Source organism: Puma concolor, chromosome D3 (assembly GCF_028749965.1).
Source record: "Puma concolor isolate L17-30 chromosome D3, mPumCon1.1.hap2, whole genome shotgun sequence".
Taxonomy (NCBI): domain Eukaryota; kingdom Metazoa; phylum Chordata; class Mammalia; order Carnivora; family Felidae; genus Puma; species Puma concolor.
This window is the reverse complement of record NC_141678.1, coordinates 81,105,935-81,118,126: the sequence shown is the minus strand read 5'-3', so window position 1 is coordinate 81,118,126 and position 12,192 is coordinate 81,105,935. Positions and strand designations below refer to the sequence as shown.

At 44.7% G+C, this 12,192-nt stretch overlaps 1 long non-coding RNA gene and 1 pseudogene across 1 annotated transcript in view; one reads left to right on the top strand and one right to left on the bottom strand.

Annotated features, from left to right (window-relative positions):
- LOC147575670 (uncharacterized) overlaps nucleotides 1-12,192 on the top strand; it is a 57,002-nt gene that overhangs the window by 20,077 nt on the left and 24,733 nt on the right. The gene's annotated exons all lie outside the window — the stretch shown is intronic.
- Nucleotides 5,379-9,308, bottom strand: LOC147575671 (centromere protein N pseudogene; annotated as a pseudogene).

Below are 12,192 nucleotides of genomic sequence, written 5' to 3'. Positions count from 1 at the left end.
ATCCTTACATTCTTGAAGCCTAGCTGAGGCACCGTATTACGTCAGTTTCAGGTGTGCAACATGGCGATTTGATGGCTCCATGTTATGCTGTGCTCCCCACGAGTGCAGCTGCCATCTGTCACCACACAGCGCTATTAGAATACCCTGTAGTCCCCACGCTGGGCCTTTCATCCCTGTCACCTTCATTTGACAACCGGAAGGAAGCCTATGCTTCTCACTCCCTTTCCCCGTTTTCCAACGCCCACTCCAGTTGCCTCTGGAAACTGCCAGTTCTCTGCATTCGTGGCTGTGTTCCTGCTTTTTTGTTTGTTTCTTCATTTGTTTTGTTTGTTAAGTTCCGCATAGAAGTGAAATCATATGGTATTTATCTTTCTCTGACTTCTTTCTCTTAGCATCATGCCCTCTGTGTCCACCCATGTTGTCAGCAATGGTGAGATCTCATTCTTTTTTATGCCTGAGTAATATTCCTCTGTGTGTGTGTGTGTGTGTGTGTGTGTGTGTGTGTGTGTGTGTGCGCGCGCGCGCACATATTTAGCCATTCATCTATTAATCAACACTTAAGTTGTTTTCATAACTTGGGCTGTTATAAATAATGCTGCAGTAAAAACGGGGGTGCATATATCCTTTTGAATTCGTGGTTTCATTTTCTTTGGGTAAATAGCCAGTGCTAGAATTTTACTAGATCGCGTATTATTGCTATTTTAAGTTTTTGAGGAACCTCCGTACTATTTTCCGCAGTTGCTGCATCAGTTTACATTCCCAGCAAAACTACACGAGGGCTTGCTCTTCCTCCACATCCTCACCAACGCCTATTTCTTGTCTTTTTGATACCAGCCATTTTGACTGTGGGAAGGTGATACCTAATTGTGGTTTCGATCTGCATATCCTGATGGTTAGTGAGGTTGAGAGTCTTTTCCTGTGCCTCTGGAGCATCTGCATGTCTTCTCTGGAGAAATGTCTATTCAGGTCCTCTGCCCATTTTCTAGTTAGATTTTATTTTATTTTTTTTTAGTGTTGTATATGTTTTTATATTTTTTGGATATTAATCCCTTATCAGATATTTCATTTGCAAATATTTTCTTACATTCAGTAGGTTGCCTTTTTGTTTTTTGATGGTTTCCCTCACTGTGCACGGCTTTTTATCGGTGGTGTAGTCTCAACAGGTTATTTTTGCTTTTGCTTCCCTTGTCTGAGGACACCGATCTAGAACGTTGCTAAGGCTGAAGTCCATGAGATTACTGTTTATGTTTTCTGCCATGAGTTTTCTGGTTTCAGGCCTCACATTAAGTCTTTAATCCATTTTTGTGTGTGTGTATGGTGGAAGAAAGTGATACACTTTGCATGTCGCTGTCCTGTTTTCCCAGCACTGTTTGTTGAAGAGATGGTCTTTTCCCCACCCGCCGTTTTTGCCTCCTTTGTCATACCTGAATTGACCATACAACCGTGGGTTTATTTCTGGGCTCTCACTGTATTCCATTGAAATGTTCATTTATGTGCCAGCACCATACTGTTTTGACTATTGTAGTAGATCTTGAAACTGGGATTGTGATACCTCCAGCTTTGTTTTTAAGATTACTTTGGCTATTCAAGGTCTTCTGTGGTTCCACACAAAATTTTGAATTATTTGTTCTAGTTCTGTGAAAAATGCTATTAGTGTTTTGATAGGGATTGCAATGAGCTTTGGGTAGTGTGGACATTTTAATAATAGTCTTCCAATCCAGGGCACCTGGGTGGCTCATTTGGTTGTGTGTCTGACTCTTGATTTCAGCTCAGATTATGATCTCACAGTTTGTGAGTTCGAGCCCCACATTGGGGTTCACACTGACGTTGTGGAGCCTGTTTGGGATTCTCTCTCATTCCCTCTTTCTGCTTCTCTCCTGTGTCCGCCCCCCACCCCTGCCTCACTCACTCAAAATAAATAAACTTAAAAAAATAATACTCTCCCAATCCATGAACATGGAATATCTTTCCATTTGTGTTGTCTTTAGTTTATCTCATCAGTGTTTATAGTTCTCAAAGTAAAGGTCTTTCACCTCCTTGGTTAAGTGTATTCCTAGGTAATTTATTCTTTTTGGTGTAGCTATAAAGGGAATTGGTATCTCTTTCTACTACTTTGTTGTGTTTATATAAAAACACAGCAGATTTTTGTATGTTAATTCTGTATACTGCAAATTTACTCAATTCACATATTCTATTAGTTTCTTGGTGGAGTCTTTAGGGTTTTCTGCATATAGAATCATGTGATAGTTTTACTTCTTCCTTACCAACTTGGATACCTTTTGTTTCTTCTCATTGTCTGATGGCTGTGGCTAGGACTTCCAGTGCTATTTGAATAAAAGTGGCAAGAGTGGACATTGTTGTCTTGTTCCTGATCTTAGAGGGAAAGCTCTGTTTTTCTTCATAGAGTTACCTAGGGGTTTGTCACATTTTTGCCTTTATTATATTAAGGTATGTTCCCACTAAATCTACTTTTTGAGAGTTTTTATCATGAATGGATGTTGAATTTTGTCAAATGCTTTTTCTACATCTAATGAGACGGTCACATAATTTTTATCTTTCAGTTGTTAACGTGTATCACGTTGATTTTGTGGACATTGAATCATCCTTGCATCCTCAAAATAAATTGCGCTGATTGTGGCGAATGATCTTTTTAACGTATCGGTGAATTGCTGTATTTTCTTAAGGATTTTTGAGTTGATGTTTATCAGGGATATTGGCCTGTCATTTCCTTTTTTTTTTTTTTTTTTTTTTTTTTTTGTAGTCTGGATTTGGTATGAGGATAATGCTGGCCTTATAGAATGTATTTGGAAGCTTTCTTTCCTCTTCTAATTTTTGGAATAGTTTGACAGGAATAGGTATTAACTCTTCTTTAAATTCTTGGTAGAATTCACCTGTGAATGCTTTCATTTGTTGGGATTTGTTTTACTGATTCCATTTCATAACTGGTAATCATTCTGTTCAGATTTTCTATTTTTCCTCATTCTGTTTTGGAAGATTCTATGTTTCTAGGAATGTATCCATTTCTTCTGGGTTGTCCAGTTGTTGATAGGTAATTTTTCATAGTAGGTCTTTCATAGTTCTTTGTGTTTCTGCGGTGTTGGTTGGTTGTTACTTCTTTCCAGATTTTGTGTCATCCTTTTTTTTTTCCTTGATGAGTCTGACTATCAGTTTTATTTATCTTTCCAAAGAACCAGCTCTTGGGTCTGTTGAATGTTTCTATTGTTTTTTGTTTGTTTGTTTGTTTTTGTGTTGTTGTTTTTTTAGTCTCTTTCATTTAATTTTTGCTCTGATCTTTATTATTTTCTTCCTTCTAACTTTGGGCTTTATTCTTTTTCTAGTTTCTGTACGTGTAAGTTTAGATTGAGATTTTTCTTTTTTCTTCAGGCAGGCCTGTATTGGTATATATTTCCCTCTTAGAACCTTTTGCTGTGTCCCAAAGATTTTGGGTTGTTTTCATTTTCATTTATGTCTCCATGTACTTTTAAGTTTTCTGTTTGGTTTTTTCATTTTTCCTCTGGTTGTTTAGCAGCATGTTGTTAAGCTCCACATGTTTTCAAGTTTTTTCTTGTAATTGATTTCTAGTTTCATCCAATGTGTTCAGAAAAGATGTTTAATAGGATTTAAAGCTTAAATTTATTGAGACTTGTTTTGTGGCCAACATGAGATATCCTGGAGAAGTTTCCATGTGCACTTGAATAGAAGATGTATTCTGTTGGTTTTGGATGGGACGTGTTATATATATCTGTTCAGTATACCTGGTTTAATGTGCCATTTAAGGACACTGTTTTCTTATTGACTTTCTGCCTGGATGATCTGTGCATTGATGTCAGTGGGATGTTAAAGTCCTAAGTTATTATTGTATTATTGTCAGTGTCACCCTTTTTGTCTGTTAATATTTTTGTTTGTTTGTTTGAAGTGCTCCAGTGTTAGGTGCATGGATATTGTTATATCCTCTAGTTGGATTTATCCTTTTATTTTTAATGCCCTACTTTCTTGTTACATTCTTTGTTTTGAACTCTTTTTTTTTTTTTTTTCCAAGTGTGTATTGCTACCCCGTCTTTTTCCCCCCATTTGCATGGAATATCTTTTTCTCTCTGTACTTCCAGTCTGTATGGTCTGAAGTGAGTCTCTTCTAAGTAGCCTATAGGTGGGCCTTCCTTTTTTATCCATTTAGACACCTCATGTCTTTTATTGGAGCATTTAGACCATTTACATCCTACCTAAGTATTGGTAGGGATGCATGTCTTATGACTTTGTTAGTTGTTTTCTGGTTGTTTTTGTAGTTCTTCTCTGTTGCTCCTTCTTTTGCTCTTTCCTCGTGATTGATGAGTTTCTTTAGGTTATGCTTGGCTATCTTTCCTATAATATTTGGGCATCTGTTATAGGTTTTTGGTTTGTGGTTGCCATAAAATTCACATATAAAATATACATATAGGGGTGCCTGTGTGGCTCAGTTGGTTAAGCGTCCGACTTCGGCTCAGGTCATGATCTCATGGTTCATGGGTTCAAGCCCCGCCTTGGGCTCTGTGCTGACAGCTTAGAGCCTGGACCCTGCTTTAGATTGTGTATGTGTCTCTCTCTCTGCCCCTCCCCTGCTTGTGCTCTGTCTCTCTCTCTCTCTCAAAAATAAACATTAAAAAAATTTTAAATGTACATATATAAATACATAGCGGTCTGTATTCATATTTAAAAAAAATATATAAATATATAGCAGTCTGTGTTAAGTTGATGGTCACTTAAGTTTGAACATCTCCTAAAAGAACTTCACTTTTATTCCCCCGTCCATGTTTTATGTATATATGGTCACATTTTACATCTTTTTAGGTAGTGGGTCCTCTTATCTAATTTTTTAGATAGAGTTGATTTTTACTACTTTTGTCTTTTAACCTTCATACTAGCTTCATAAATGATTGCTACCTTTACTATTTATTTGATTTTATTCATGAAATTCTTTCCTTTCATAATTTTCTTGTAATTATGGCCTTTTCTTTTCCATTTAAGAAGTGCTTTAACATTTCTTGTAAGGCCAGTTCAGTGGTGATGAACTTCATTTTTTTCCTCCCTCCCTGCCTTCCTTGGTATGGGCAACTCTTTACCTCTCCTCCAATTCTTTTTTTTTTTTTCAACGTTTATTTATTTTTCAGACAGAGAGAGACAGAGCATGAACGGGCGAGGGGCAGAGAGAGAGGGAGACACAGAATCAGAAACAGGCTCCAGGCTCTGAGCCATCAGCCCAGAGCCCGACGCGGGGCTCGAACTCACGGACCGCGAGATCGTGACCTGGCTGAAGTCGGACGCTTAACCGACTGCGCCACCCAGGCACCCCACCTCTCCTCCAATTCTGAGGAGAATTGCAGGTATTCTTGGTTGGGTTTTTTTTGTTTTTTTGTTTTTTTTTCTTTCAGCACTTTGAATTTATCATGCTGCTGCCTTCTGGCTGCAAACTTTCTGCTGAAAAATCAGCCGATAGCTGTGTGAGGTTTTACTTTGTATATAACTAGTTGCTTCTCTCATGCTGCTTTTGTTTATTTCTTTTTACCAGTTTTAAAATCCTTATTCACAAATCAGTATAGTATGGTGAGTGTGAATACCACATGTATGGTAAAACATTATGAAAAGCTTCCTATTTACAATGAAGGTATTCTTTTATATAACTGAATCATCTGATATGCTACCTCCTGCAATCACTTAATGGACCCAACTGTACCCTTTGAATGGGCCAACTTTATGATTTTCCTAGGAAGTTTTGAGTTGAGGATAGTTTCTTGCTGCTGCTTTCCATGATCCAAGGCTTAGGACGAAATTCATGGAAACAAGCAATTGGAACCTGATCTCTCCAGGATCGAGAGACAGTAATGAATAAAAGGACATCTTGTCACTTTTTAAAGGCTCCCAATTGCTATGCTTTGCAGGCTATGGAGGAGAGAGGTACACAGTCGAGGAGGAAAGAATCAGTCCCCAGAAGTATACTGAACATTTCTAAACTGTCAATATCAAGAATTAATTTCTAAAACACAAGTTTATAAACAGAAGCCATCCAACTAGCTGTTAACTGAAACGCATATGCAATACAGTCAAGGAAATACTGTGCTTACAAAACCACATCTTATTTATCTCTGATTTTAAAATCATCCTTCCCCTTATGGGTGTGCAAGTGAGCAGTGGAGAAAGTGTGTATCGTCTGAAGGACCAGCTGGTGCCAGGCATTTCACCACTTCCAGAAGCCGCGGGCTGGAGAACTTTATTAGGCACCGGAGGGGTTCTTTTCTCTCAGCCAAGATGTCTCCAATTCTTTTTTATTTTTAAATTTTTTTAAAGTTTATTTGTTTTGAAAGAGAGAGAGAGATAACATGAGCAGAGGAGGGGCAGAGATGGAGAGAGAGAATCCCAAGCAAGCTCTGTGCTCCTCACTGACCCCAACACAGAGCCTCATCTCAAGACTGTGAGATCGTGACCTGAGCCGAAATCGGGAGTCGGAGTCTTAACCGACTGAGCCACCCGGGTGCTGCCAGATGCCTCCGTTTACGTCACTTTGGACTTTGTTTCAAGCTTATGTTGTGCAAATTCTTGTCTCGGTCGAGGATAGTCTCCCAAAGTGTCTCTTTTTCTAGTCTGTTGTCATGAATGATCCTTGAATCCATGTGTATCTCCAGCTCAAGGATTCTTGCTTGTAGGGGTGTAGTTGAGCTGTGAGTTTCAAAGGTCTGATTACACTGTTTGAAAACAGTAGTAGCCTTCAGAGAACCCGGATACCGGCCTCTGAGGCCCATTTTCAGAGCCGTGTGGTGATCGCCAGCACCTGTCCGTGCCTGGCCCAGAAGGGTTCTATTGTTCTTCAGCTGGAAGGAGGAGGGTAAGGCGCAGGGGGTCTGGGAAGAGTTTACCACATAGGCAGGTATGAACTTTTCCTGGCTCCCCAGGCATTTCGGATCCGTACCGCATTCTCCACAGCTTCTCTGAAGCGGACCGTCACATTTTCCAACGCTGTCTGAAGAATCGTCCCGTGTTGGTTCCGAACCAAAAAGGTCAGTGCCTTCACCCGGTCCTTTCCTCATCCGAAAAACATCTCAAACTTTCTGGCGCCCACAGGAGAGTATAAGCGGCGTCTAACGGGGCCGCGTCGTGGGCACTTGCACGCTTCTCCTCACGGAGCAGAAGCAAGGCCCGAACAACAGATTCCTTTCTCTGCTGGAAGTCTACGGTCTGTTGAGTTTCAGACAAAAAGATTCCCAGGTTGGAAGAGCGTCATCATTTCGGTCATCGGGATCATCGAGACGGTCCTCACGATAAACTGGGCAACAGTTCCATCCGTCTCTGTGGCGCGGCTGTCCTCGCCGGCAGTCATCTCTCGTCCTGCTGCTCTTCAAATTCTCTTTCTCTGTAATCTTTGGCATTTTAATGATCATGTGTCGTAGTGTGGACTTCCTTGGGTTCATCTTGTTTGAAACTCTCTGTTTCTTGAACCCCCGCGTCTGTTTGCTTCCCTTGGTTAGGGAAGTTTCCAGCTGGTATGTCTTCAGATGATGATTCTGCCCCTTTCCCTCTCTCTCCTCCTTCTGGGTTTCCTATAATGTGAATGTTTGCTCGCTTTACATTGTCCAAGAGATCCCTTAACCTGTCGTCATTTACATTTTTTTTCTTTTTGTTCAGCTTTGCTGTTCTTTTTGCTGTTCCGTGGCCCCGTCTTCCAGATCGTTGGTCTGTTCTGCATTTTCTAATCTGTTGATTCTCTCTAATGTATTTTTCATTTCAGTTACTAACTTCTTCAATCCCGACTGGTGTTTCTTATGTTTTCTGTCACTTCGTTGAAGTTCTCACTGAGCGCGTCCAGTCTTCTCTCCATCCCGGCGAGCATTTTTGTGAACGTTACTTTGAATTCTTTGGGAGATTGTTTCTATCTGCATTTCATTCATTTCTTTTTTTCTGAGGTTTTGTCTTATTCTTTGGAGCATATTTTTCTGTCCATTTTGCTTTTCTTTCTGTGTTCGTTTCTGTGCGTTAGGTGGAACAGCTACTTTTCCTCAATTTTGAAAAAATTTTTTTAGAGAGAGAGTGTGCGCACAAGCAGGGGAGGGGCAGAGAGAGGGAGAGAGAGAATCCCAAGCGGGCTCCGCGCTCTCAGCGCACGGCCGGACCCATGGGGCTCGAACTCACGCGTCATGAGAGCGTGACCTGAGCCGAAATCAGGAGTCTGACCGTTCACTGACTGAGCCACCCAGGTGCCCCTGCTTCTCCTAACCTTGGAGGAATGGTCTTGCGTACGGTGGCCCCCGGGTGGACTGTGCCCGGTGACCTTGGCTGGCTGGCGGGAGCTGTCGCTGTCGTAGGCTGGGGGTCCCGGAGCACTCCGTTCTGGGGCTAACCCGGTGATGCGGCTCGAGCTGAGGCAGGCATCGGCCGGGGCTCCTGGGGGGTGCGGGGCGGGGGTGGGTTCCGCAGACGGGACTCCAGGTGAGTCCTCTGTGGTCCAAGTGGCCCGGGACTGGAGCGTCGCAGTGCACTCTGCACCCGTGTCGCCTTGGTGAGCCGCTCGGAGCTGTAGTGAGTGCTGCGCGGGGCTGTTCGGCGTGCGCCTCGGGTGGCCTCTTGCTGGGACAGCTGGGGCCGGTGGGGGCCAGGAGGAGCCTGTGACTCCCTCAGGCGACGGGTCAGCGAGGGCACCCAGCCCCTGCTCCCGTCGGCACTAACGCGGGGGACGTGGACTGTCAGTCGCGGCCCTCGACAGCCTCTCTGCCCCGGCCGCCACTGCGTGGGGTTCCAGGCCTGCTTCCTTTATATTTTCATTGCCCTTTTCAACTGTGGCTTTTTTTTTTTTCTGTGCTTCACAGCAGACGAATCTGCTCATGGTCCCTCGGTAGTGTCCCCACTGCAGCTCCTGGTGTCGGGCTGGGGTTCCCTTCGCTACCGTGCCTCTCTCTCCCTCTTGCTGTTCTCTGTCTTTCGTGAAGCTGCTCAGTCGGCCCTCGGTTCAGCTCCAGGAGGAATTGCTCTATAAATAGCTGTAGATGTGATGCGTCAGCGCCGGAGGTGCGTTCAGGTTCTTCCTGCGTCGCTGTGTTGGACTGGAGATCTTAAAGAGCTATTTTTAACCTCCTGAAACATTCTAGGGAGAGGAATATTCAAGCAGTTCTTAAAATGTGTCATAGACGATAAAACAAATAGAAGAGTGAACTTTGCGCGCAGGTTGTATCGCTGGCTTACCGCACGATTTCTAAATGGAAAGCTGCTGTTAATTATGGAGTTTTCTTTTTTCTTTTTTAAAAGATTTTTTTAATGTTTATTTTTGAGAGAGAGAGAGAGAGAGTGTGAGCAGGGGAGGGACAGAGAGAGAGAGGGAGACACAGAATCCGAAGTGGGCTCCAGGCTCCAAGCTGTCAGCACAGAGCCCGACACGGGGCTCAAACTCACAAACTGTGAGGTCGTGACCTGAGCCGAAGTCAGACACTCAACCTTCCGAGCCATCCAGGTGCCCCTATGGAGTTTTCTTAAAGACCCAGAAAAGCCAATGACCTATTAAATGAGCTCACAGAGTCAACATCAAGGCACAACATTTGGGAAAATGATCTTTGTTGACATTTCAACGTTTTTCAATAGAGAAGACTAGTAATTAGGGCAAAGTATAGTCTTTGGAATAAGACCCAAATAATGGTAATGACTAGAACTTCCTTATAATTTCAGGTGAAAGCCAGTTTTAATTCCACCTCTTTCAGAAGAGGAATGACCGTGACCGTAGTCTGGTTGGTCATAAGCAGATGACAGAAAATTGCCTGCTACTCCCCTTTTGAACAGGATAGAATACGCTTTCTGATTTGGATCATTTTTTCTTTAAGTTTAGTTATTTATTCTGAGAAAGAGCACGAGCGGGGGAAGAGCAGAGACAGACAGAATCCCAAGCAGGCTCCACGCGAACAGCATGGAACCCGATGCGGGGCTCGAGCCCACAAACCGCAAGATCACGGCCCAAGCTGATCGAGGGTCAGACACTTAACTGACTGAGCCACCCAGGCACCCCCGTGTTTCTGATTTGGAATAAAATGAAGGGACTCATTAATCGGAGCCCAACAAGCAGGCAAGGGACAGCATGGCTTTCTACTCTAACCCACAGCCTAGAAAATGGAAGGTGGCCTCGGGGACCCCTTTGCCCATTTCCTCCTGTCAAAGGTTCAACCTTAGTCTTCTACAAGGGAGGGGACAATATGCAGGGTCTTTGGTCCATCTTCCCTCTGGCTCAGACACTCAGGACCCCACGTGGTTGGCCCGGCCCTCACCACCCCCAGGCCCCACTGCATCTGAGGTCCTGTGAGCGTGTCCTGCGTCTGGACTGTTGAGTGAATGGGGGTTGCGGTGACCGGGGACTTGCTTCCTGTTACTGGTCCAGAGCTCTGCCTGCCTCGCGTCGTTCGTGCTTTCACTCACTGATCAGGACAGCAGGTGTGCCCAAGTCAGCCTGAATTTGGTTGCAGTTGTGTTTCGGCATGGGATGGGGACAGCCTTTTACTGTCCTCTTTCACATATGCGGCGGTAAGAACCAGTTCACGAGAGACGGGTGACGAAAGTGACACCGAAAAGCTTGCACAGGTTAGTCTGCAGGAAATTTCTGGGGAGGAACTAAAAGCAAAATGAGATTTAGTGGCAAGAAATGAGAAAAGCCGATTTTCTTTACTGTTCCCTCATCTCTGCCACCTGCGACCCCTCCAACAGAAGTTTCTCTGAGAGCTTTTAATTCGAAAAGGTACCTCTGCTGTGCTCCCAGTTCTTACCGGTGACCGCCATTGGTTCACTCACAACCGCGACAATACTTCCGCTTGTATAAGGCTTTCCTCTCCACAAATTACTTTAAATACATTATCTGGTTCGATCCCTGGGAGGCGGGTGGGGCAGACGCCCCAACCCCACACTGAACGAAATTCTCTTTGTGGCGGGTGAACTCACGGTGCCGTCTGACCAGTGCTCACGCGGGAGTCCTCACAAACGAGAATGTTCCGTCGTTCCGTGCTGGGCCGTGCCAGCAGGGAGCGGAGTCTCGGATGTGGGCCCTGAAGACCTAACACACATCATGGATTTGTGTTTCTCTCATGCTGGGGAATGGGGAGCTCAGTGGATGTTGGAGCCTGACTTCCTCTCTCCCAGATTCATGCTGGGATTCTGGTTACACCTTTTGATTTGTCTGCGTCTCCTTTTCCCACCTTGCGAGGCCGACCTGCCCTGGTGCCATAGTAAGGTTTAATGCAGCTTCTCTGCCTATTGGGTGCTTGGGATTGCTTTCTGGCACGCTCCTAAGAAAATAAGTAACTTTGTTTCTTCTGGAAGAGTGGAGGAAGGATAAAGAACCGAGTTAAGTAAGCCCATTTCTACCCAGAGTCTGATCTCACCAGCAGGTGGCGCTGTGACAAAAGCAATCAAGAGAAACCAGGTCAGATCAGGTGGGTGTCCGGGCTCCAGAGACAGGCCCCGGCGACGCCCCCTCTTCTGTAGCGAATAAGGCGCTCATGTGAAATCCCAGAGCTTTCCAAGTGTGCTCGGATCCCCCTGGGGCGGGGCAAAGCCTGAGGAAGGCAAGGCGTTGGTAGAAGGGTCTGGATTGGTAGATCCTGAGCTGGTTTTGCTTCCTGTCTAGAACCCAGAGCTCTGCCTGGGCTTGGGCAGTCTAGTCCCTTGATGCCTGGGTCCCTTATTGGGCTAAGATGGGCGCATCCTTCCACGGCCTTGGTGGTTTTCAAAGAGCATGTGTACATGCAGCCAGACGCAGAATGAAGCATGGACATCCCCAAGACCAGGCTGGTCCACTGATCTGGACCCCAGTGAAAGAACAGACTGCCCATCACCGAGTCTACAGGTTGAGAAATACTATTTGCCCTGTCCTGTCACGGAACCAGCCAGGTCCCACACAAGGGCAGACCTGAAAAGGAAGACAGGTGTGCCTGGGAAGCTGGTCCACGTGAGACAGAATGACCACCAGCACCTTCCACACACGGCGCACAAGACGCAGGGTGGGGGTGAAGGGAGGCGCTATAGTCTCTAAATGGGGCCAGTAAGTCAGCTGGCAATACTGGGTTTCTTAGTGGATCCCACGGTGCCAACGTTGTTTCTGCTAGTGATGGAGAGTGAGGCAACCACTTCCTGACTTTCCCCGTTCACACGAAGGTCTATTAACCTGTTCCTGTGGGTCAAGGGGCCCCTGGGAGAATTGGA